Source organism: Papaver somniferum, chromosome 9 (assembly GCF_003573695.1).
Source record: "Papaver somniferum cultivar HN1 chromosome 9, ASM357369v1, whole genome shotgun sequence".
NCBI classification, from domain to species: Eukaryota; Viridiplantae; Streptophyta; class Magnoliopsida; order Ranunculales; family Papaveraceae; genus Papaver; species Papaver somniferum.
Window position 1 is genome coordinate 191,939,838 of NC_039366.1, and position 23,354 is coordinate 191,963,191.

At 36.3% G+C, this 23,354-nt stretch overlaps 1 pseudogene; it reads left to right on the forward strand.

Annotated features, from left to right (window-relative positions):
* Positions 1 to 5,769: 5,769 nt before the first annotated feature.
* Positions 5,770 to 22,384, forward strand: LOC113310173 (annotated as a pseudogene).
* Positions 22,385 to 23,354: the final 970 nt, after the last annotated feature.

Below are 23,354 nucleotides of genomic sequence, written 5' to 3' on the forward strand. Positions count from 1 at the left end.
CTTCAAAACCAAAAAGAGCTGACAAAAGGAAACTACAGTGAACCAAAAAAATGGACAAGACTAGCATTCCCTTACCTAGTTTCCTGATAACTATCGCTAATTGCGGTTCAGGTTCAGGTTCTATGAAAGGGTCTACAACGACAACAATCATCCTTCCACTTGAGGTTAGTGATATTTGACTTGAACTGTTTCATTCCCTAACGTATCTTTCAAGTCGTGCATATTGAAAACATAACTGCAAAGCATATATGAACTCTAGATAGACATAGTATTAAGGAATACAATACGACCATTAAACTTTATAGATAAGACATCTCCATAATCATTTGAATGCTATTGTGATTACGTATGTGTATGAGGTGAGGATTTCATCATAGGGAACAATATTTACATGTGTTCTAAGGAAGAAAGTTCATAAACTTGTTTGTGAACCGAAAAGGAAATTGCCAGGAGTTATTGGTGTTTTTATTCACTGCATATCTTAACCAATATGTGTGATAGAGTATAACCGCTCACAACTTTTTGTGCTATTGGTAGAACTATTCACAAAGTCCTGACTTATGTATTGGTTTAACTTTTATTAGTAAAACCAATCTTAAGTAATCACCTGCGGTATGATCGGATTATGTCTGACCTTGAGGGTAAGGGGGGCAGTACACCAAGGGGAACCGATCCTTGTATGGGGTGCAACATGGTTTATAGCAGAAAGGGGAACCGATCCTATGGACATGTGCAACACATATAAGTTAGATACCATATATATGTGGGGAACCGATCCTAGTACCTAGTCAACGAATCTTTGGGAAGCTAGTGTGACTATGCGTAGTACTCACATGGAGGTAGAACCGAAACTTGTTTTGGTAGAACCGTAAACCCATGATTGTGATTGAATGTTGGTTTGATCAATCACATAGTTCTTGAAGGTTAGATGAACCAATTCTAAACTTGTTTAGAAGTGTGGAAAATCGGTTTCAAGGTTGTAAGTGTGAAAGAGAACTTACAAAGTAAAGATGTCGACAAACTTTGAACACGTGCTGGGAATGTTTATTTCTATAAATTTTCAAAGATATTCCTGAACGGCTAAGGGAAGAGAATCCGAGGATCGAAACATAAGTAAGTTAAGAATCTTTTAATTAAGGTTGTTAATTTCATTTTGTAGGGAAATTACAGAATTACGATCGTTATTTTTGGACAGAGCATTTCCAAGAATTATGAAAACCGAATCTGTGCTTTTATGAATATCTTGAGAATATTTTCGGTTTTGTAAATTCCTTGGTGTCTAAACTTCCTTGTCTATAAATACACGAAGTTCGCCTTTCTAGCAAACTAATCCTTCGTAACAACATACTTCCTCTTTTGTTTTTGTTACCGGTGTAGCCGCCTACCGGAGATGAGAGCAATCTAATTAGGTGAAATCTCTTATGGCCGCTCAGTTTAAAGTCTTCTTTGGGATTGAGAATCTCTAGCGCGACCCGTTGGTGGGAAACTATATAATTGCGGGTTATCTTTGTTTTTGATTGATTTGATTGACTAAGGTGGTTGAAATATGATTGCACCTAGTTTGTTTAATCTTGAGAATCTTCTCTTCTGATATAAGATTCACTCAAACTAGTTCATAGTTTCGACATGTATCTTTAGACTGTTGTTAGTTCTAAAGACGATCTTGTGATAATCCATTGTTAACATACTCCATTCTGTGCGTGATTGATCACAAGAGATTCAAGTGATTGTGTGCAGGTTTTTATTGAAGATTTAAGAAGATTTGAAGACAAAGAAAAAATTGAAAATCTGACTTGGGTTTTATAATCTTTGGTGTGCACAATACTTGTTTGGGTAAAAGAGGATCCAATTAATAATCGGTTTATCCTTGTAGTAGATTTGATTGATTAATTGAGTAGATCGGCATCAACACGGTTCTTCGGATTAAAGGTGTTGTTGGCTTAATCTTAATCGATTACCTTAGAGTGATTGAACATAAGATAGATCTAGACCCGACGAAGGAGTTTATGTTGAGATAAACGGAATAACCTTTGTCCGACTCATATCACTTGGTTGAATAGAGTTGATACCAAACAGATTTCTTGTTCCTTTAATGTTTGGAATACGAACCAAAGGGATTGTTCAAAGTACGTGACTTATTCATAAGTCAGAGGCGTGGGAATACAGACGAAACTAGGTGAACTATAGGTTTAGTTACTTGGTCTCAACTATACGCAGTTAGTGTAATTTTGTGTAACGGCTTAATATTGAGAGTATTCAATTCTGGACTAGGTCCCGTGGCTTTTCAGCATTTGCGGTTTCTTCGTTAACAAAATCTTGCTGTCTCATTTACTTTTATTTTCCGCATTACAATTTTTTTTATTATAATTAAAGTAAGCTACACAAACGTTAATTCATATTTACTTGATAAGCAATCATATTGTGTTTGATTAAGTCCGAACCTTTGTATCAAGTAAACATACTTCATCGTTGTATTGTCTCGATCTCGTATCCATAGACAATCACACGAAGTGTGAACCGATTAGTTGTATTGTCTCAACTCAGTCCATAGACAATCACTTTCGGAGAAAGGACTTATAGGTAGGAAAAGTTTTAGCTTGACGTATATTTGGGTACCCTCGCCTTTTCAACAAACATCTTCGTCTCATCGTTTGTGATTCCACAATATCTAGTTTCGCTACTATAGGATTTAGATTATTTTTAGGTGATTGATGATACCAGGCTTTTTTTTCGGGAATATAAGTCCGGTTTATCAATTGATTCTTGTTCACCTTGATTTTTATGAAAAGACAGAACAAAAATTTTAGGTTTATCTGTGGGAGACAGATTTATCTATCTTTGTAGACTTTTCTGTGTGACACATATTTGTTGATTAAAGTCTTCAACTTTGGGTCGTAGCAACTCTTGGTTGTGGGTGAGATCAGCTAAGGGAATCAAGGGCGTAGTATCCTGCTGAGATCATAGACGTAAAGAGCGCAACTGTACCTTGAATCAGTGTGAGATTGATTAGGGTTCAACTATAGTCCATATCGAAGTTAGTTTGTAGTAGGCTAGTGTCTGTAGCGGCTTAATACAGTGTGGTGTTCAATCTGGACTAGGTCCCGAGGTTTTTCTGCATTTGCGGTTTCCTCGTTAGCAAAACTTTTGGTGTCTGTGTTATTTTTATTTCGCATTATATTTTGTTATATAATTGAAATATCATAGGTTGTGCGTTGTATTGATCAATTGTGAAATTCAACCTTTGGTTGTTGATTGGAATTTGATTGATCCTTGTATATTGGTCTTTGGTACCATCCAAGTTTATCATCCTTGTATTTGCTAAAGACTTGATGGACGAATGACGGGGATTGAACCCGCGGATCATGGATTCACAATCCACTTCCTTGAACCACTTGGCTACATCCTCCCCGTCACTCCTAAACTTTAGCGCGTCAGTGGAGGAGGATAAATTCATTGATCGATGAAATTGGATCTTAGGTCGGGACTGACGGGGCTCGAACCCGCAGCTTCCGCCTTAAAGATCAAATCAAGTGAGAGAGATATTAACCCCTCGATATTCTTTTCTCTAGATTGAGTCTGACTGTCTAGTTGATTCTCTAGAAAGTATATTGGAGTTAGTCCATACAGATTGCTAATCGAAATATTGGGTGAGGTGGTTAGACCCCCGCATTTGCAGTAAGACCATGGAATCATCTCTACACCCACCTTGTCCCTGAGGATCAACCGGTATTTTCACTATGCACAATAAGGCACTGTGTACTTGCAGTCATTGTAAGTAATTTTTAGAGACCTACCAAGTTGGAAGGAGCTGGAAGACGCGTTAAATAGATAAAAAGGGGAAGTTCCCTTATCATTCTCGATGACGCATGAAAGAATATTTATGGTGTTTGGTAATTACGTAAAAAAAGGACGTGAATATATTCCCGGTTAGATTCGCGGTTATCAAATAACAAAAGTTTGAGATTAAAAAGAACCGAGTTGTCGCGTTTAGAAGATTTGCAGGAGAGAAAAAACCTTGACTTGCAGGGAGGAAAAGAAGATATATTCTGGAAGATTTTACATCCCTGAGGTGTATAAATAGGCTGGGGTCACATAAGGGGTATCAAGTGATCGAGGGTCGATTGGGAGGCCACCAAGGTGAAGGAAAGAAGTGCATATAATTATTTCTGCCGCTGCAAGGGAGGAAAAACACAAAGAACATTGGGCTGATAAAGTCAGTCGTAGAAGCAGTCTTATATTCACCCATAAAAGAGATGTATCACTGTTTATTTAGTTGCAAAAAGCTTTATGTGACTGTCGTTTTATTCTTTTTGATTTTTTTCACCTTTGTAAACGCCTTTTGAGCAATGAATTCATATTTTGATCGTGTTTCCACCAAGATGAGCTAATTCCCTCGTTGTCAAGCTAATGGATGAATCTATTTACGCGTAATTGGTGGGTAACTATTTTATTTTCTCTAGTTTTATTATATAATTCACTTAATCACTGCGTGCTTCTGCAGAGTTTTAAATTGTTTGCATGATTTTCCTAATTATTTGTCATTCAATTTGATAAGTTATGTTTTATTAAATCTGTTGTTTATCTATGCTTAAGGTTTCCAAGCAATATTTGAAAATCTGTCTGATTTTAGTGAGTTAAGATAAAAAAAAGGACTTAAAAGTTGACTTGAGTTTTAGAATCTTCATAATTCAATCACGAGTAGTAGTGGAATCCAAAAGTCTTGGTTATTTCTAAACCCTTATATCACTTTCAATTTAGTTTTTTTTTTATTATTAGCATTAAAAACTAATTTCTGAAATCAAAATCTTCACAAGTCTTTGAACGAACTTTTTCTTACCACTGTAAAAACAACATCATGAGGATGATTTCGAGAGTCATCAGATGTATCAGAAAGATCGGAGATCTTATGCTTAGTGGTAAGCTTGAAGATGATTAATAAGTTCATTTTTAACTGATATTTCTGATATTTGAGTTATGAATTCTTTAGCAGTTTTTTTGTTGTGAATTCAGACGATACATAGTTTTTTGTTATTATTGTGGCTAGGCCAGTGGCAATGCGTACTCTCTATGGTATGTTTATAAGTACTTTGATGTGTCTTTTGATCTGGTGTAAAGCGTGTATAACGTTGAAGGAAGTAAGTTTGGTTATCGGGGTTGTAATCTCTTTCGAGCAATAATTATTATCGAGGGACGTCCATCTTGGTGATAATGGCCGTCCACCTTGGTGACTATTACATTAGTTGAACATGTTATGTCGTAAGAGGGACAAACTAACTCCACCTTCCATGTCAAATTCTACAATATTGTGCCATCCTGAAATACAACAAATTTTTAAAAATTAAGATGATTGGCTGAGCTAGCTATCCATTATAATTATTTTTAATCAGTATCATTGTTTTGATTTTGATTGTCAAGAAAATCCAATTGTACATGTAATAATCAACCCAACTTAAAGTGCTAAGCCACTCAGATAACCCATCCACCACCTTTGTCCGGCGTGTAGTGGAGATCCCACTACAAAATGTATTTCACCCTCAGTCCTCCTGCACCTCCACTAGTGGCCACGAGCAGAGAGAATGACAAACATGCGATTCTCTCTTCTCCTGAGAGTGACAAAGACTAGTTGAAGATATTCTCTCATCAATTATCATCTGACGGTTTCAAAAACTACCCATGTGGGACCCTCTTCTAGTAGAAAATATGTTCAAGCGCTGCTTTCAATATACAACAAAATTATACTCCTATAAACATACAGTGCTTGGAAGAACCCGCTCTTTTCTCTCTGCTGTGGTCCTTTTTTTCGTCACAGTTTTTTCTTTCTGCTGAAAAAGAAAAACCAATGGAAATTGTGAATTTTATTTGCCCTAAAAATCCAAATGTAAGATGATATTCAGTATTTTTGTTGTAGAAATTGATGTTATCTGCTTCATTGATCACTGATTTTCCACTGATTTCTTTTTCTTTTCTTTTCATGACGATTTTGTTGCAGGTTGATGATGATCGTAATGGAAATTTAGAGTGTTTGGATGATATATATCCTTTTTTTAAAATTTCTATTTGTATGTTTTTCTATTTCTATTTGCTGTTTTGAGCTGTGTGATTGTGTTTCGTAACATTACTCACAGTGCTAGGTTTTGGACCAAATTTGGTGTCTGTAATTATAATTGTTGTACTTGGAATTATCTGGAGGAATGCTTCAGTTGGATATAGTAGGGTATGAATGATATTTTTCAGAGTTTATTTTCGCATTGGTTAACCATTTCACTAAAATTGTTTTCATAGGTGTACTTTGGAAATTATAGGTTTTGGTTTGCAATTTGGATTTATATAATAGAGTTCAAGACATTTGTGTTTTCCAAGTCGAAGATGTATGCTAATTGAGAAATTTTTACTTTATGATATTTTTTTCTTTCTTGTAGGATGCTGGAATGAGCCGTTTAGAGGTCATCCTTTTTAGTGTCTTACCCGCTGTTGGAGCATGCCTATCGATGTATGATATTGTTTTACTGTTGAAGAAAGCTTTTCAAGAGCAAATTACTCTCTATCACCAGTGGACGTTCAGATGTTCCCAATTCTCAGTCTGGGTGAGATTTTGTTGGTAGTAATGTCTTGCTCATATTCAAAATCCTTGCATGAGGGGATATATTTACTGTTTTTTCCTGGAACTTAACCATTCCTTGTTTCATTTGTGCGTTGTAGGCAGTCATTATGCTACACTGGAAGTATGACTACTGGTGCTCTATTTTCTGCAACCGGGTGCTGTGCTTTTGGTGGATAGCAAAATATCTATTTGAGTTTCCTCATTTAGTAATGGTTTTCTCATTGCCCGAGGTACTGTTTTAGGCTACTTGATCCGCTTACAGTTTTTAAATTTTAGATTAATATCCGATGCAGAATGCTGATTGAGAATATATGTGCATGAAAGACTAGAATTTAGCGGTATGTGATTTGATAAGTTGCTGGTTCTCATGTTAAAAAGAATCTAGAAACCAGCATAATGGTTATCTTTGAGGCAAAAATTGAGAATCTATAAGGCCTTTTTAAGATCTTCGATGAGTTATTTCAAATGTTGATTTGCTTGATCCTAAAATCAGGTAGTCTACCATAGAATGGATAATCTGATACCAGAAATTCTATGTGACAGGTAATTAGATGGCTTAAAGAGAGTTTTTCTACACTAGTGGTTATCTTCTTTGGTGTGTTCCTCAACACTGTCAGAGTAATGAAAAATTCCAACGGAAGCAGGTAGTACTTTCTTCTTTCCATCAAATTTTTATGTGTTTAGGTTTACCATCTTGAATTCATGTTTTTTACTTGAATTCATGTTTCTAGGAAACTTGAATTATTGGAAGATCCACTTATTTCTAGCAAGATAGAGTTGGAAGAATGCAGTGTTGGAGATTTTGTAAGTCTTTCTCTTGCTTGCAGGTCCAATCCTTTCAAATAGTTTGAAGTAATTGCAACATTTTCGTATTGAACACTTAAGAAAGAGAAATAAACCCTCTCTTCATAACACCAAACCTGCATAAAAAAAATGTGGCGTTAGTTCCTGATCAGATGAACTTGCTGGTTGCAGTAAGGGTGGTTATTGAAAAAGAGTCTTTTCGACTTGTGTACTTTTTGTATGACGGTTGGTTGGAGATCTTAGAGCTGGGGTGGGTGGGAATAAGATTGAATGTGAATTCAGTATATATCCAAAAGCCCCAGTCATCATAACTAAGAATCTTTTAGATTCTTTTCATGTGTATCAACACTGAATGTGTGCCTTTGTTTCACAGACTGGAATTTTTCGCAGCTTTTGGTGTCATCTTACTTTCAAATCTATCAACTCAGTAATGGATATTGGAGTGATGAAGCAGCTTGGTTATGATGACTTAATCCAACCACCGATTGAACTGAACACATCGTCCTGCTATAATGCTCTGCTAGAAAGTTGGGTAGCTGAACAGAGGGACCATAAAACACATCCTTCATTGTTTAGAGCAATTTGTTATGCATATGGCTGGCAATATATGTATCTTGGTTTATTAAAGGTAATACTTCCACAGTCATCTTCTTCCATGGTTACAGTTTTAGTGTCTTGTCTTTACAAATTAAGTATGTTTCATGTTCATCACATATTATCTTGATGGATACTGTAGTTCAGTTTTCCTTGTAATGAGTCCCTACTTGTAAAAACAATTTTTCCAATTTTTATCAGTGTAATCGATTGTTATAGGCTGGCAAAATGAAAACCCTAGAGCTCCCTGACTTAACAAGATCATACAATTTGATCAATTTTTGTTTTGAATGAACTTTTGGTTGGGTAGTGTCACTATGTTCGTCTAAAGTATTACTACAGAGCTGTTTGAGTTGAAGAAAGTCACGCATAGGGCATCCTTGTTGGATACATCATTGGTTTTAGCTTGCATATGGAAAATATGCATGATGTCTGTGTGCTCTTTAAACTAGCGTTGTGACGCTGTATCTTTTTCAAATGTTTTACTGGGTTTTGCAATTATATGCAGGTAGTGAATGACTGTCTTGGTTTTGTGGGACCACTACTTCTGAATAGACTTATTTGGTTTCTTCAACAAGGTGTTGTAATACTTGACTTCCTTTCCATTAGTTCTATTTTTTTTTTCAATAGTTAGTGAAGCTATTTTATGCATGTATAAAAATCCTTTAATGCTCTAAAGGGGGAAACTGATTCTGTTAATCAAATACTTTTGTAATATTCTGTAATTTTGTCCATGTGGTCATGTCATGTCTACACTGTGATTTTCTTACCTTTTTTGTATAAAGTTTTGGCACTTACAAAATCTCTCTTGAGGTCAGAAAATCTTGAATGAGAAAAATAGTCATCGCATCTGATTCTCTATAACTTCATTAAAATTTTGTAAGGCTGTTAATTAGATTATGACTTTTGTATCCATTCCTGTAAGAAGGCTGGAGATATGAATTAGCCAAGGATGCTCTTCTAACTGTGTATCTCCACCTGACTTCTTTGAGAAATCAGGAAATTGGCTGCATCCCAAAATGCTTGTTGATGTCTATGCTGGAGTACTAACTACTTCCTGAGGACCATTTTCCTTGCGACCCCTAATTAATCTGTTCTTTCGGTAGTAGGAAATTTCCCAGTTTCCTCATTTTATTTAGTCTTTATTGCCTTAAGTTTCAGCCTTTTATCGTACTGCTTGGACTGACTCAGCGAGTATATGCTAGGAGTAAACTTTTACTCGCATAGTTTCCAATACTAAACCATCTTGTGCATCAGGATCTTGTTATTTTTCCAAGTTATTTGTGCTGTCAGTCTTTTCACATTTTCAACGCAGCTAGAAGGTCTAGAATCCTTTGGTCCTCGGTCTTTTTTCTGAAAATGCGGTGAAATATACAAAATATATTGTATCATTTGGTAGGGTTCAATGTATAATTCTCAACTACCTGACTATTTTCAGTTTCTTTACTTCTGTGACGTGAGCTATGACTGACAATAGTTTGGTGTTGATGTCTTTAATTCAGGTTCTGGGCATTTGGATGGCTATGTTCTTGCCATTTCCTTGGGCCTTACATCCATCATTAAGTACTTTTCTTCTTTAGCATTTACAATAATATTTTGATGCCGTCAAACCCCAACTTTTATCTTTAAGACGTCCCCAGAATAAAAAACAACCTTCTTGAATTACTAATATTTTCTTTTAGTTTGCTGCCTGTTTGAAAACTTGCAACAGAAACAGCAGTTGCTTAAAATGAACTACTTATCATATTCTCTTAATAATACTTAATTCCTTCTTTACAAGTCACATTCAGACCTTTATCAGTTTGGAGTTTATATTTAGCAAATTCAAGTAACGAATTTTATAAACTCTGGTATGCCATGTGTTAGAGCATCAATTCTGCAGTAGTTTGCCTTACGTAACATGGGTATTTTAAAATTGCAAATCAATTCTAAAAAGAATTTGAAATTGTAACTTTCTTCTGGTAAAAACGATCTGAAATGATGTAGCAAAGCAGGGAATAGCTTGGAATCTGACTAGAGCTCGATGGTTAAATATTTGTAATATTAGAGTGGTAAGAACACATGTCTCTTCTCTGAGATCCTGCGATCTTAAAAGAAGCTGGGTTGATGTCGAGTAGCAGTCCGATGAAACTGCACCTCGTGTTTGGTGAATGAAAATCCTTAAAGGTAAAACTTGTAAACAGAAAGAAGAGACGAAGGATGTAGAAGAAAATGAGTAGACCATTGAAATGGACAGGGAAGCTAGAGTTAAGGACAATTACACTCCATTCCTTAATTTAATTTGAGAACTGAATATCTTCAGTATATCGCTTTAGTTTCCAGGAAAACTGAAACATATGTATATCTCTTTGCTTACTTCTTTAACTGACCAGATTATTTGTTTCAATTGAATGTTTTGGTTAGTTGATCTGGAGACTTGCCAACTGAAACATATGAAGCCAATTCTTTTATATAGTCAAGTGTTTTAATACTTTGACTTACATATATTCTCCTTAACCCACAGGTCGTTCATGGACACACAATATACTTTTCTCCTAGCGAAACTAAAACTAAAGCTAAGGTCCAGTATTATGACAATTATGTATCACAAGGTAAGTCAATGATTGCTTCTGTTGTAAGTATTTTTTATTTAAATGTCCAAAGTAGGTTTATTTTTCTGAATTTTGTGAGCACATAGTTAATCTTAATATTAACTGAACTGGTTACCAACAGTTTTTTGGCTACTCTTTTTCCAGTGCCTCAGCATTAGCCTTGCAGAACGCTCAAAATTTTCTGAAGGTGAAATTCAGACATTCATGTCTGTGGATGCTGATCGAACCGTGAACCTGTTTAACAGCTTCCATGATATGTGGAGGTACGATCATTTTTCAATATTATCTTGCGAGCTGAAAGTTAAGCTCCACTCTAAGCACTGAAATTCTAACAGCTATTTTTCATATGCATGTTGGATACATGGGACGGTGTTTTTGTTCTTCCTACTCTGGTCCTCTTTCTTTTGCTTCTCTGTAGTTTAGGTGTATGCTTTAAGACCTGGTGGAACAATAGCGTAGTGGTTTTTTTAGTGTGTTTATAACCTTTTTGTCCTTCCTTGTAGCTTTTTCATTGGATCTGACATATCTAGGGTTCCGGTTTAAAGCATTCCACAATGTTCCCTTGATTTATTTATACAGAAATTATTATTTGCTGATGGCATAGGACTGTCACATGCCTCCCAATTTCCTTGTTAGTTTTTGGACAAAGCTCGTGAATATTTTTCTTTTTTTTGTTGGATAGATCGAGAAAAATATTGATAAAAAGGAGTACAGGGATGTAGCCAGAAGGTTACGGGAAGATCGATTACCAGAATTTACCAAAAGTTCGTTTGGTTGTTGGTGGGCTAGTAGATTAAAAGAATTGGAAATTGGTAGATATTGTAATTTTTACACTTACACTTCAGGGTTTTGTCGGGAGTTGTAACGTGTGCGAGTAGTACACAATGGTCATCTTTTTATGCTCTAAAGATAGTCATAGGAAGCTAGGCTGCTTGTATGTACTCTGGAAGGAAGGAACCTTACTGCTTCATGGTGTTTTGTAGCTCATGTTAATCTAAAAGTTTGTTCCCTGGTTGGTCATTGAGGTGCAGATTATGCTCATTCGACATCCTATAACCTTGAAAGCACATAATACCCATTTTTTATATTTGGTTTCTGTTTGACATTTGCAAATTTCTCACTGAAGTGGTATTAGTCTGTTGCTCTCCCTGTCTACAGTTATGCCTTTTCGTTTAATGGCTTACCCGTTATAAAATACTCTCGTTGGCATTGCAGTCTTCCTTTACAAATTGGAGTGGCACTGTATCTACTGTACACTCAAGTCAAATTTGCTTTCCTTTCTGGAATCACAATAACGGTGTTGCTAATACCTGGTACGCTTCTGGTTCTGTAGAAAAGATAACTAGGAATCTGATAAGTCTAAACTGTTGTTAGATTTGTTAAAGTGCTGTTATTGTTGACTATTGTTACTAAAAGGGGCCTTAGTCGTGGTCCTTGGACGCTTTTTCTGAAGTTACAAATTTTCAATCACAGTGAATAAATGGCTCTCCACTTTGATCGCAAGAGCAACAGAGGAAATGATGAAACAAAAGGACGAGAGGTAGATTTACTTTTTCTATGTTTTCTTCCTTCGAGCATTGATAGTGTTCTTATTTGAAGGGCTTTGTGAAATGCGTTTTTTGCCATCTTCAATCTGAAGGGATTAGGATCTAAATCTTCTTTTTGGTTTGCATAATGAAGCGCATCTCTTTATCTTTGTAACTGTTGGCATAAAAGTGTGCCAGTTCATTAAGAAGCATTAGTTGGTTTAACAATCAAGCATGACTAGGAGGTCAACCTTCTCTTTAGACAATGTAGGCAACATTTGAGGTGTCAAACCGCTTTCGCTTTGTTGTAGCATGTCCTGAGTTTATCTTAAAGATGTGTTTCTTTTATGTCTGAGTTAGTTTATGTAATTTCTGTTAATAGATTATGGGACTGAAGGAGTAGGCAATGATCTTTGTTATGAAACAATTGTAGGTTGTTTATGATAACATTTTACTGTTGCAAGTTGAACTATATTATCGTAATGAGAGAAAATCATGGCTGACTCAGAAGTGTCAGGTTTTTAGATGTAGAAAGTACATTCCATTCAATAATGAAGCAGGGAGTAAAAGTTGTATCCTGATCAGTGAAAGTTGCATTATACCAACCAATGGAAAAACTACCAATGGGACATGGGATAGTCATGCATCTATTTTTACCACTCATAAACTACGTACTGGTTAAAAGCTCATCTGTTACTTCTCCCATCATGTAGCTGAGAAAATCTAGCACACACCACCTATTATGCATGTTATAATTCGTTCCAAACATGTAACTTGGGCAGAATCAGAAAAGCAGGAGAACTTTTGACTTATATCCGTACATTGAAGATGTATGGATGGGAGCTTTTGTTTGCAGATCGTTTAAGGGTGGCCAGATCCCTGGAAGTGAAGTATTTATCTGTATGGAAATCATTCTTTCGATTGTTTGGATTAACATTGATAATAGGGAACTCTTTGTTCGCTTAAGTTCATTCATTGTGTAAATCGGTCGAATAAGTTCCAATATTTTTAGCCATCTCTATCAGACTAGAAAGTATTTGGATGCATGGTGTGTATTCTTTTGGGCAACCACACCAACACTCTTTTCGCTGTTCACATTTGGACTCTTTGTGTTGACAGGACATTCACTCAATGCCGCAACGGTAATTTTGATGGATTTCCTTGCTAATAATTATTTTTATAATCTGCGCTCATTTAAATAATTCAATTCCTTATTTACAGGTTTTCACATGTCTCTCTCTTTTCAATACCTTGATCTCTCCGTTAAATTCGTTCCCATGGGTCATTAATGGGTTGATTGATGTGAGTTTTCCATGTCCAGTTGTTAAAATTTAATTGCTCATTGTAGCTGGCATGCTATTCTTTTTCAATTTCCCACACTTCCATTATACCTTTCAGGCTATCATATCTACTAGGAGATTGGCTAAATTTCTCTCATGTCCCGAGCATAATTCTCAACGGGTACTCACAGCTGACCCGTCATCGAAATTTCTCTTCAACCCCTTGGTTGATATTAATTTTGATCATATGGCGGTTATCATCCGAGATGCATCATGTACATGGTTGAACAACAACGGTGAGGAACGTAGCTCTGTGCTGAATGCGATAACTCTGGACCTTCCTAAGGGATCGCTTGTTGTAGTAATCAGAGAGGTAGACCGATGTTACTGGTTCATATTACTTTCTATATTACAAATTGCACATCAACACTGTAGCACATAACATTTTCTAATCACTGTCGTAATTCTTTTTTTGGATACACAGTATTAGTAGATCGCAGTAACTTATCAGAGTTTATAGTAGAGCAATTTCACTGTTGGGAATAGGTATTCACAAATCATAAGACTTTCTTTACACCAGCATATGTGAATCACTACCGAAATGTGATCATTGTATTTTTATAATATAATTCATTTTGTAGATTTGTTGAATACTTACGCACTTGCTTTTCCGGGGCCCATGCCTCCAGGTAGGTTCTGGGAAATCATCCTTGTTAAATTCAATTCTTGGAGAAACGCGGCTCGTTCGTGGAAGAATACACTCATTTGGTTCAATAGCATATGCTTCACAGGTTCGACTTTTTGTACTCGGAAGAAGTTGGCTAATATGTGGAATATGGTAATTACTGCAGTACCCTTATGCTGGTTGTTACTAATTGCAATTGTAGGTCCCATGGATATTGTCGGGCACTGTGCGTGACAATATTTTGTTTGGAAGGGAGTATGATGCGAAAAGGTACACGTGCAAACTTGAAATACATCTTAATAGGATGAAAATTCTGTTCATTAGAGTTGTTAATGTGAATAGTAGTCAGGAAGTACATATTTTGTTGTTACTGAACTCCTTAGCATAAATCATCATATGAAGCTCACTTACTTGCTCCGCATTTATATCTTCCTCTCCACTTTTTGTAGATATACAGAAGTGCTACAAACATGCACTCTTGATGTAGATATTTCCTTGATGGTTGGAGGTGACCTAGCTTATATAGGGGAGAAGGGAGTCAATTTATCAGGTGGACAGAAAGCACGTCTTTCACTCGCGAGGTAAAAGCTCCTCTTATTGACTCATTCATATGATTTATTTTTTGTACAATTTTTTCTCAAGGTATTGATTAAGTCATCTATAGGGCTGTGTACTCTGGTGCAGATATATTTATGCTAGATGATGTTCTCAGCGCAGTTGACACTCAAGTTGCTTCCTGGATTTTATACAGAGCTATTTTGGGCCCTTTAATGAATAGTCAGACACGTGTCCTCTGTACTCATAATGTTCAGGTTGACCATTCCGACCTCTTTTTTTTCTACGTTATTTATGTAAAAGCTAATGGTGGTGGTGGTGGGGGAGGTTTTAAAAGTCAATATTGACTAGTTCCAGTGATTCATACCTAGCTATATTACAGAAAGAGTGATTGTTGTTATTATTTATGGTGTACCTGTGGAAAAGAGTGTCTTTTCCATTCTTCTAAATATGAGGGTCTATCCTGTGGAAGCAAATATACCACAGTTTAGATGTCGATTAATATGTTACGGTACCATAAATACCCTTATGCAAAAAATTGTCACATTGTTTGGTAGATAATGCAAGTCTTTTTTAAGGTTTGCGGCACATTGCGATTTGCTGCAAGGTAGGCTTGTTAACATCTAATTAAAGATCTTCAATATTGCTGGCTTGGAATTTATTGAGCAAATTGAAAATATGGATCGCCGTCCTTGGTTAACATTGAGAAACATATTTATTAGTTCGTTAAACTTTTAGCTAAGTTTTATCTCGGTTTCTTTGAATGGTGAGTTTGAAACAAAGGTGAAATGTTCATGTTACCAAGTTGGCTTGACTTGACCCAGCTTTTTTGTGATAGTCAAAATTTGTCTTAATACTTTCAGGAAATATGAGAAACAAAGGAATCATATGTTTTTTATTTTAACGCAACAGGCAGTGCAGTCTGCTGACATGATCGTTATTATGGACAAAGGAGAAGTCAAGTGGGCAGGAAGTTTGGCTGAATACTCAATCTCTCCGCATGTAGTAGTCTCATCGTTTGAAGAATCAGTGGTTTCAGCATCCCAATTCGCACGGCAAGATAGTAATATCGGAGTTTCACTTGATAGAAAATATGACGTCCTGCTGCAAGGAAACACTGCAACTGCTCAGGATGAACCACAAGAATTCATTGAAGCAGAGCTGAGAAAGGAGGGCAAAGTTGAACTCAGCGTATATAAGTGAGTGCTACATTTCACAATATGATAAAATGGGTAAATATCATAAAAGGGTACTGTGTCTTCCTTCTTTGTACATCTTAGGGTGATTATAATCATTGTAAGCTATAGTTGGACGAACCTGTTTTCCTAATCACTAAAGAAAGGAGTCTCATGCAGACATTTATCATGGTGTTAAGATTCAACGTTAGTGGCAGTTTTTCAGTTGACCTGTCATAATATATGTAACTAGGTTCTTAATCTTTGAATTTTTTAACATATGCTGATCAGTCTGCATCTTGCAGAGCATATGCCGAATTTTCCAGCTGGCCAGTGGTTATTATAATTTGTATCTCAGCTGTTTTAATGCAAGCGTCACGTAATGGAAATGATTTGTGGTTATCATACTGGGTTGATTCGGTCACGGGGAGGCACAAAGCTAATTATTCCACATCCTTTTATCTGGTAATCGACATAGTAGAATGATATTTACTTTCTCAAGAATTCAACAGATGGATCATGGGTAATGTTAAAAAGTTCAGGAGTAGGAAAAATTTCATTCTGTCTAATCATGAGATTGTTTTTACAATTTTACAGGTTGTTCTCTCTGTCTTCTGTCTCTTAAATTCTCTCTTAACCTTGGTAAGGGCGTTCTCTTTTGCATTTGGAGGTCTAAGAGCTGCAGTTCAGGTGCACAATGACCTTCTAAGCAAATTGATCAGCGCACCTGTAAATTTCTTTGATAGGACACCAACTGGAAGGTTGTTGAACAGGTGGGGTTGATATATGTTTGAGAAACCTTAATAACTCCACTACAATCTTGTTTTATGGATTGATTTCTATTTTCGTGCAGACTGTCATCAGATCTGTACATGATTGATGACTCCCTTCCCTTCCTTCTTAACATCCTCTTAGCTAATTTGTTTGGCCTCGTGGGTATCGCAGCAGTATTATCATATGTACAGGTAGCCATATTTTTTCCTTCTACACATTATTGACCAATAGTATGGCATGCATTCCTTTATATAAAAATAAAATAATTACAATAAAGTGATGGTGGAGCTCCCTTTGTTGAGTTCTTATTTTCCCTCTCTCTAGCTATAATATATGATTTCTGCGGTTGGTGGATTCTGCAGGTCATTTTTTTGCTTCTGCTACTGCCGCTGTGGTATATTTACAGCAAGTTACAGGTATTCGTGCAATAACTCATATTTGTGTAGCTACGGTTCTACTTCAATAGGTTGTAATCAGGGTCGGAGACAAGAATTATGGGATGGGGGTGCAAAAATTTGCTATGAGGAGCAAGTTTTTTTTTAGGGGGTGCAAAACAGCAAAAATGGGCTTACATATACAAAAAAAAAAGAAGCATTTTTTTGGGGACCATGGTTTTTTTGGGGGACCATGGTCTTATTAGGCCACCCATCTTACAATGATAAGGGATGTCCTAACAATAATCCTACTTAGTAAGTTTACTAATTTGCCCTTAACCTAATAACATTAACCCTAATACTAACCCTAACCGTGATTAATCCTAATCTAAAAAAAAAAAACTGCCACACCCACTCAACCATCTCTTCCTCTCTTCTTCTTCTTCTTCATTTCAAACTCGTCTTCATCAAAATAGGAATTATTCATTTTAATTTGTTTTTCATCGATTCAGTTGAATAGAAATCATACACGGGTATTTCTCGACAAACCCATTCATTTTAATTTGTTTTTCATCGATTCAATTGAATAGAAATCATCAAAATAGGCTTGGAATGGTAGTTACAGTGTTGGGTTCGGTTAGATCGTGTTTTCTATTTGCCTTAGGTTCCTAACCGAACTCACTGAATTGAAGAACACGAAGAACAGTTCGGTTATATGTGATTAAGATTATGTAACTGAACTCTAGAGTTCGGTTACCTATACAATTTTACAAGTAACCGAACTCAAGCCTAGAACTTCTGATTTTTTTTAAAGGTTGAGTTCGGTTCGATCGCAAAGAAATTGTAAAAATTCTATGTAACCGAACTGTAGGGTTAAATTACTTAGAAAGATTTTTTTTTTATGTAACCGAACCTTGTTGTTATTCCCATTCTTTTGAGTATTGTAAGCACCGAACTATGACCTACGAGTTCGGTTCGATCACAAAGAAATCGTAAAATTTCCATCTAACCGAACTGTAGGGTTAAATTATTTAGAAAGAATTTTTTTATGTAACCGAACCTTGTTTTTATTCCCATTCTTTTGAGTACTGTAAGCACCGAACTATGACCTACGAGTACGGTTCGATCGCAAAGAAATTGTAAAATTTCTAAGTAATAGAACATAACGCTGCATGTCAGAACTTCCATTAATATGGAGTTCGGTAACCTGCGTGTTTGGATCAAGCAACCGAACTACACCTTCAAACTAGTTCGGTTACTTGTTCATCTCACAAGGCAACCGAACTACACCTTCAGGAGAGTACGGTTACTTGTTCATCCTCACAAGAAAACCGAACTACACCTTCAGATGAGTTCGGTTACTTGTTCTTCATATAATGTAAACGAACTCCTCAAAATCCAGTTCAAAAATTGACAGTTTTGGGGAAGTTTTTACCAATTCAACATACATTTTGAAGATTAGCAAATATAGTAGTAGGAGAGGATGGAGATGAAGAATCATATTCATCACTTGAATACTCAAAGGGGGTGAATTGGAAATTTTTTCATTTTTCATGTTTTTCTCCTTTATCTTCTCTAACTCTACTCTCACAATAATTCTAGTCAACTAATAATAAACCCATCTTTTAATTTAATCTCACTAATTGTTTTTAACTAAATCATTTCACTAATCATAACCTAAAATTAATTAGAAGGGTAAATTAGGTATTAAAGAAATAACTAGATATGGGGTGACCTAGAATTACTTCCAATGTCTTTACCCAAAATAGAACCATGGTCCCCCCAAAAAAATCATGGTCCCCAAAAAATGGTTCAAAAAAAATTCTACTTGGGCCTAAAATAGGCTTTGGAGCCAGCTGGGCAGGAGGTGCAAGTGCAACCCCTTGCAATGGGCTGGCTCCGGCCCTGGTCGTAATTGTATTTGGTAGCGCCGTGTGCTTGACTTGCTCTCTCTTGATATTCGTCCACACATATTGTGTACTGTAATGCCCTGCGACATGTTATCAGGTTATCGGGACTGAAGTTGCCTCGGTACCCTCTTTCATATTTTATGTCTATTTTTGTCTTGCACAAAACTTGTCCCCGCAATCTCACTACTGGGGATTCTGTCTTATTCTTTCTTCTTCATTATTTTTCTTCTACTGTCTCTTGCGTTCCTTTGTTCTGCGGTTTTGGTGTACCTTTTGCAGTGATTGCTTATCTTGTATTTGAGGCTGCAGAATTTCATTTCTTTTGATAAAGCTAAGCATGCTGTGTAAATTCCATCGTCAATCTAACACGTAGTTGTCAATTCTGTCAGTTTTACTATAGAGCAACATCCCGTGAGCTGCGGAGGCTTGACAGTGTTTCTCGTTCTCCTATTTATACATCTTTCACAGAAACACTAGATGGGTCATCAACTATTAGAGCATTCAAAGCGGAGGTAGGTAAAATGAATTGTTCAGCAAGTTAATTTGATCAAAAAAGAAGAAGTTAATTTTGATATGATAATGTAGAATTGTAACAAGTATACATCCTTCTTCAAGTTATCAACTAATCATGAATGTACCTAGTGATACTCAACTTTCTCTCAACTAAAAGGGATTTGTGGAACTATTAATTCTGTAGGCTTTGGTCAGGTAAGTTGTAACCTATTGAAATATGAATGTCTCATATCAGGTATATCACAGAAACCTCCTTTCCTAGTGAAGATTTTTGCCTTTTTGGTATATTTTTAAAGGTTATCTATCATTTTTGAGCATAAACAGTCTGTTTATCATGTGATGTGATGAATGGTGGGACAAGTTCACTAAAATTTATCGATACTGTGTACTTCGGTTGATTATAAAATAAACAATTTAGTGATCCTATTAAGGAAAGTAAATTCGGTGATCATTTGCTCATTTAGTGTTAATGTGGTAAATATAAGTAAACTGTTGCAGCCTGCAACGGTACAACCTTCCACATGTAACAGAAGTTCTCAGGGACTAGTCTCTTAACGGTATCGTGCCACAGTAAAATGTTTCTAACAAAATTATGCCAGCATAATAAGTTTCCTTCTTTGCTAGATGAGTAGACTAGTCTAGTATGTTATTCTATCTTGATGGAGATGATTTTTCATCACCCTGAAAGTAACAGCATTTGATGATACTTGACAGGATTATTTCTTAGGTAGATTCATGGATCACATTGCATTGTATCAGAAAACCTCGTACTCAGAGTTGATCGCAAGTTTATGGCTTTCTCTGCGCTTACAAGTATGCCTCATTAACTCTTCTGCTTTTGGTAACTGCTATCAGTGGTAGTATGTTGCGTTTTCTTTTTAGCTAGTTTAGATGTTTGTTCCACTTTTTCGACCAATTCGACTCATGTTTGTTTTATCAATACGAATATCTGTAGTCTATAGTACCTTCTCTTGTGGTGTTTCTTACAGTATTATGTTGTAGTTGCTAGCAGCATTTATAATCTCTTTTGTGGCGCTGATGGCTGTTCTTGGAAGCCGTGGCCATTTTCCTATCGGCTTGGGTACACCTGGACTAGTAAGATATCCCCGCTTCCTTTCCGTTCATGTCTTACATGTACTGTATTCCATCTTCAGTTTTTTAGCTGATTAGGTAGCCGTTGATGAATTCTAAAAATTGGTTCAGGTGGGCTTGGCTCTCTCGTATACGGCTCCAATTGTATCTCTGTTAAGCAGTTTCTTATCCAGTTTCACTGAAACAGAAAAGGAAATGGTTTCTGTTGAACGGGTGCTGCAGGTATGGAACTTCTGTGCGAGGTCCCAGACATGTTGACATATACTTATAACAGCGCTCATCTCATTTTTATCTTTAATAAAAAACGAAATGATTTTTTGTTTTGCGTATTCATTTGCTTCTCAACTTACTTTCGGTGATACTATTATATCTAGTATAAGGATGTCCCCGAAGAAGAATTTCAGGGATGCAAACCTCTGCATAAAGATTGGCCCTTCCTAGGAAAGATTGAATTTCAAAATGTTACCTTGCGGTATTTGCCATCTTCGCCACCTGCTCTCCGGGGTATTACCTTTACTATTGCAGGAGGGACACAGGTCAGCACACATCCAAGCCTGACATGGATTTGTCTTCAAAATTGGCATTTACATATCGTGTCCTTGCCGTTGTGTTGACTAGACATCCAAATAAGTGAACTCTCCTGTGGTATGTGATCAGGTTGGAGTAATTGGAAGAACGGGTGCTGGAAAATCGAGTGTGATAAATGCCCTTTTTCGCCTTAATTCAATGTGGAGGGTGTGTTATAGTGGATGGTGTAGATATTGCTGACACTGCTGTTAGAGATCTTCGGTCACATTTTGCGGTTGTTCCTCAGAGCCCATTTTTGTTTGAAGGACTGCTCAGGTGATACTGATACGCCTAAGAAATTGAATTTCCTATTGACGTGTGTTAGATTTACTCTTTTTCTTTGGATAAATAAGGATTTCAATCTCAGGGACAACATAGATCCTTACGGGCTGGCAAGCGACTCAAAAATTTGGGAAGCTCTTGAGAAATGCCATGTCAAGGATGAGGTTGAAGCTGCAGGAGGCTTGGACATTCACGTGAAAGAAGATGGAATTTCATTTTCTGTTGGGCAACGTCAGCTTTTATGCCTTGCTCGTGCTTTGTTGAAATCTTCAGGCAATACTTTAACTTAATCCTTAGAATGGAACTATGCAAGTCATTAGTTTAATCTCTCCAAATGCTATTTGACAATAATCTGGCAGGTACTCTGTTTGGATGAGTGCACAGCCAATGTAGACACTCAAACAGCGAAGTTACTACAAAATGCTATATCCAGTGAAACCAAAGGCAGAACAGTGATTACGATTGCTCATCGAATTTCCACCGTTATGAACATGGATAAGATTCTGATTCTTGACCAAGGGAACCTGGTGAGCTGTAACACATCTTTAAGTCCCTTTTATTTCGAATCTTGTTATTGACTACACTTGTTTTGAACTTGAAAATGCAAGGGTCTCTCAGTGAAATGATTGCAACGATACTGACCATATTTTCTATCTGTTTTCATGTATTCTTTCATAGGTTGAGGAAGGCAACCCACAGATTCTGTTACAAGATGAATTCTCCAGGTTTTCGAGTTTCGCTAAAGCTTCTACAATGTGACTGCGTTGTTGCTGGTCATGTCTTGCTTCTCATTCGAATTTCAAATAAGAACGGGACCTTCATACTGGGGAGGCTAATGTTGTTGCTGCTGTAAGTGGGAACAATTAGATATAAGCATGTGTGTAGGTTCAAGCAGATATACGAGGGATCAATGTGAACCCTTAGGTCTGCGTTTCTTCGTGTTTCCGGTGTTTTACGGGAATGTGTAAGATCAAAACCAAGAAACATTATTAAGATTTATTGAATCTAGAATACTGAAGCTTTCTGCTCATAGAAATAGAAATTTTGTTGATGAACTAAAATTCTTCATTACCAATCTGAATCTGTAATTCTCTCTACCTGTTCATAACAGTCAAAAAGTTTACTGTATATTTTAACTTTTCTTTTAAAATTGATTTTTCTCATTTAATCATCGGACTCATTTTGTTGATATCACCACCTTATGAGTCAGTACAGATTTCATAACCCAGAATTTAGAAATTATCTGCTAATCACAATCTTAGAAACGTTAACGGCTTTCACCCCAAACCATAACAATGTGATATCATCACCTGCTAATTTGGATGAAAGGGGTCCAAACAAAACCGGAAGGAATTAAAATTTCCTGGCATACACGTCCATGCATGTACCTACCGAACCTACAACAGAATCATCAATCGTTCAAATCATATTATAAGATAGAAAGTTCTTAAATATAAAGGATAATTCCACGACAATAACAAATCTTTTCAAACATTAATGCGCCTAAGTGACTAAATTACTCATATACCCCTAGTACATTTCTGCTAGGCTGATGAACAAAAATAAATTACTATCAACTACCAACACAAGATTATAGTTGAAAACACTAATTACTAGTTTTAGAGTATTTAATTTTCATGTGTATTTAACGATATTGTAATTCTGGTAAAACCTTTGGGTGAATTTAACGATATCGTAATTCTGGTAAAAACCGTTGATCTGTATACTTTCATTATTCAATCTCCGAAAGTCATTTTATAATTACGTCACTTAATTTAAGATTTTCTTCGCGTAATGATATTAATAAATGCTAGTTATCGATTATTATTCGCGCTAGTATCACAAATCATACGCGCCAAAAGCCGTTGGACGGTTTTTATAGCCGTTACTCGTATCAGTGTCATCTCTTGATAAATAAGCACATACACATATCGTTTCTATCAAAATCATGATCCTAATTAATTCAGGTATATTTCTAGTTAAGCTATTTCTTTGGATGAATATTTAGATTTGTATTGTAACCAATATCCG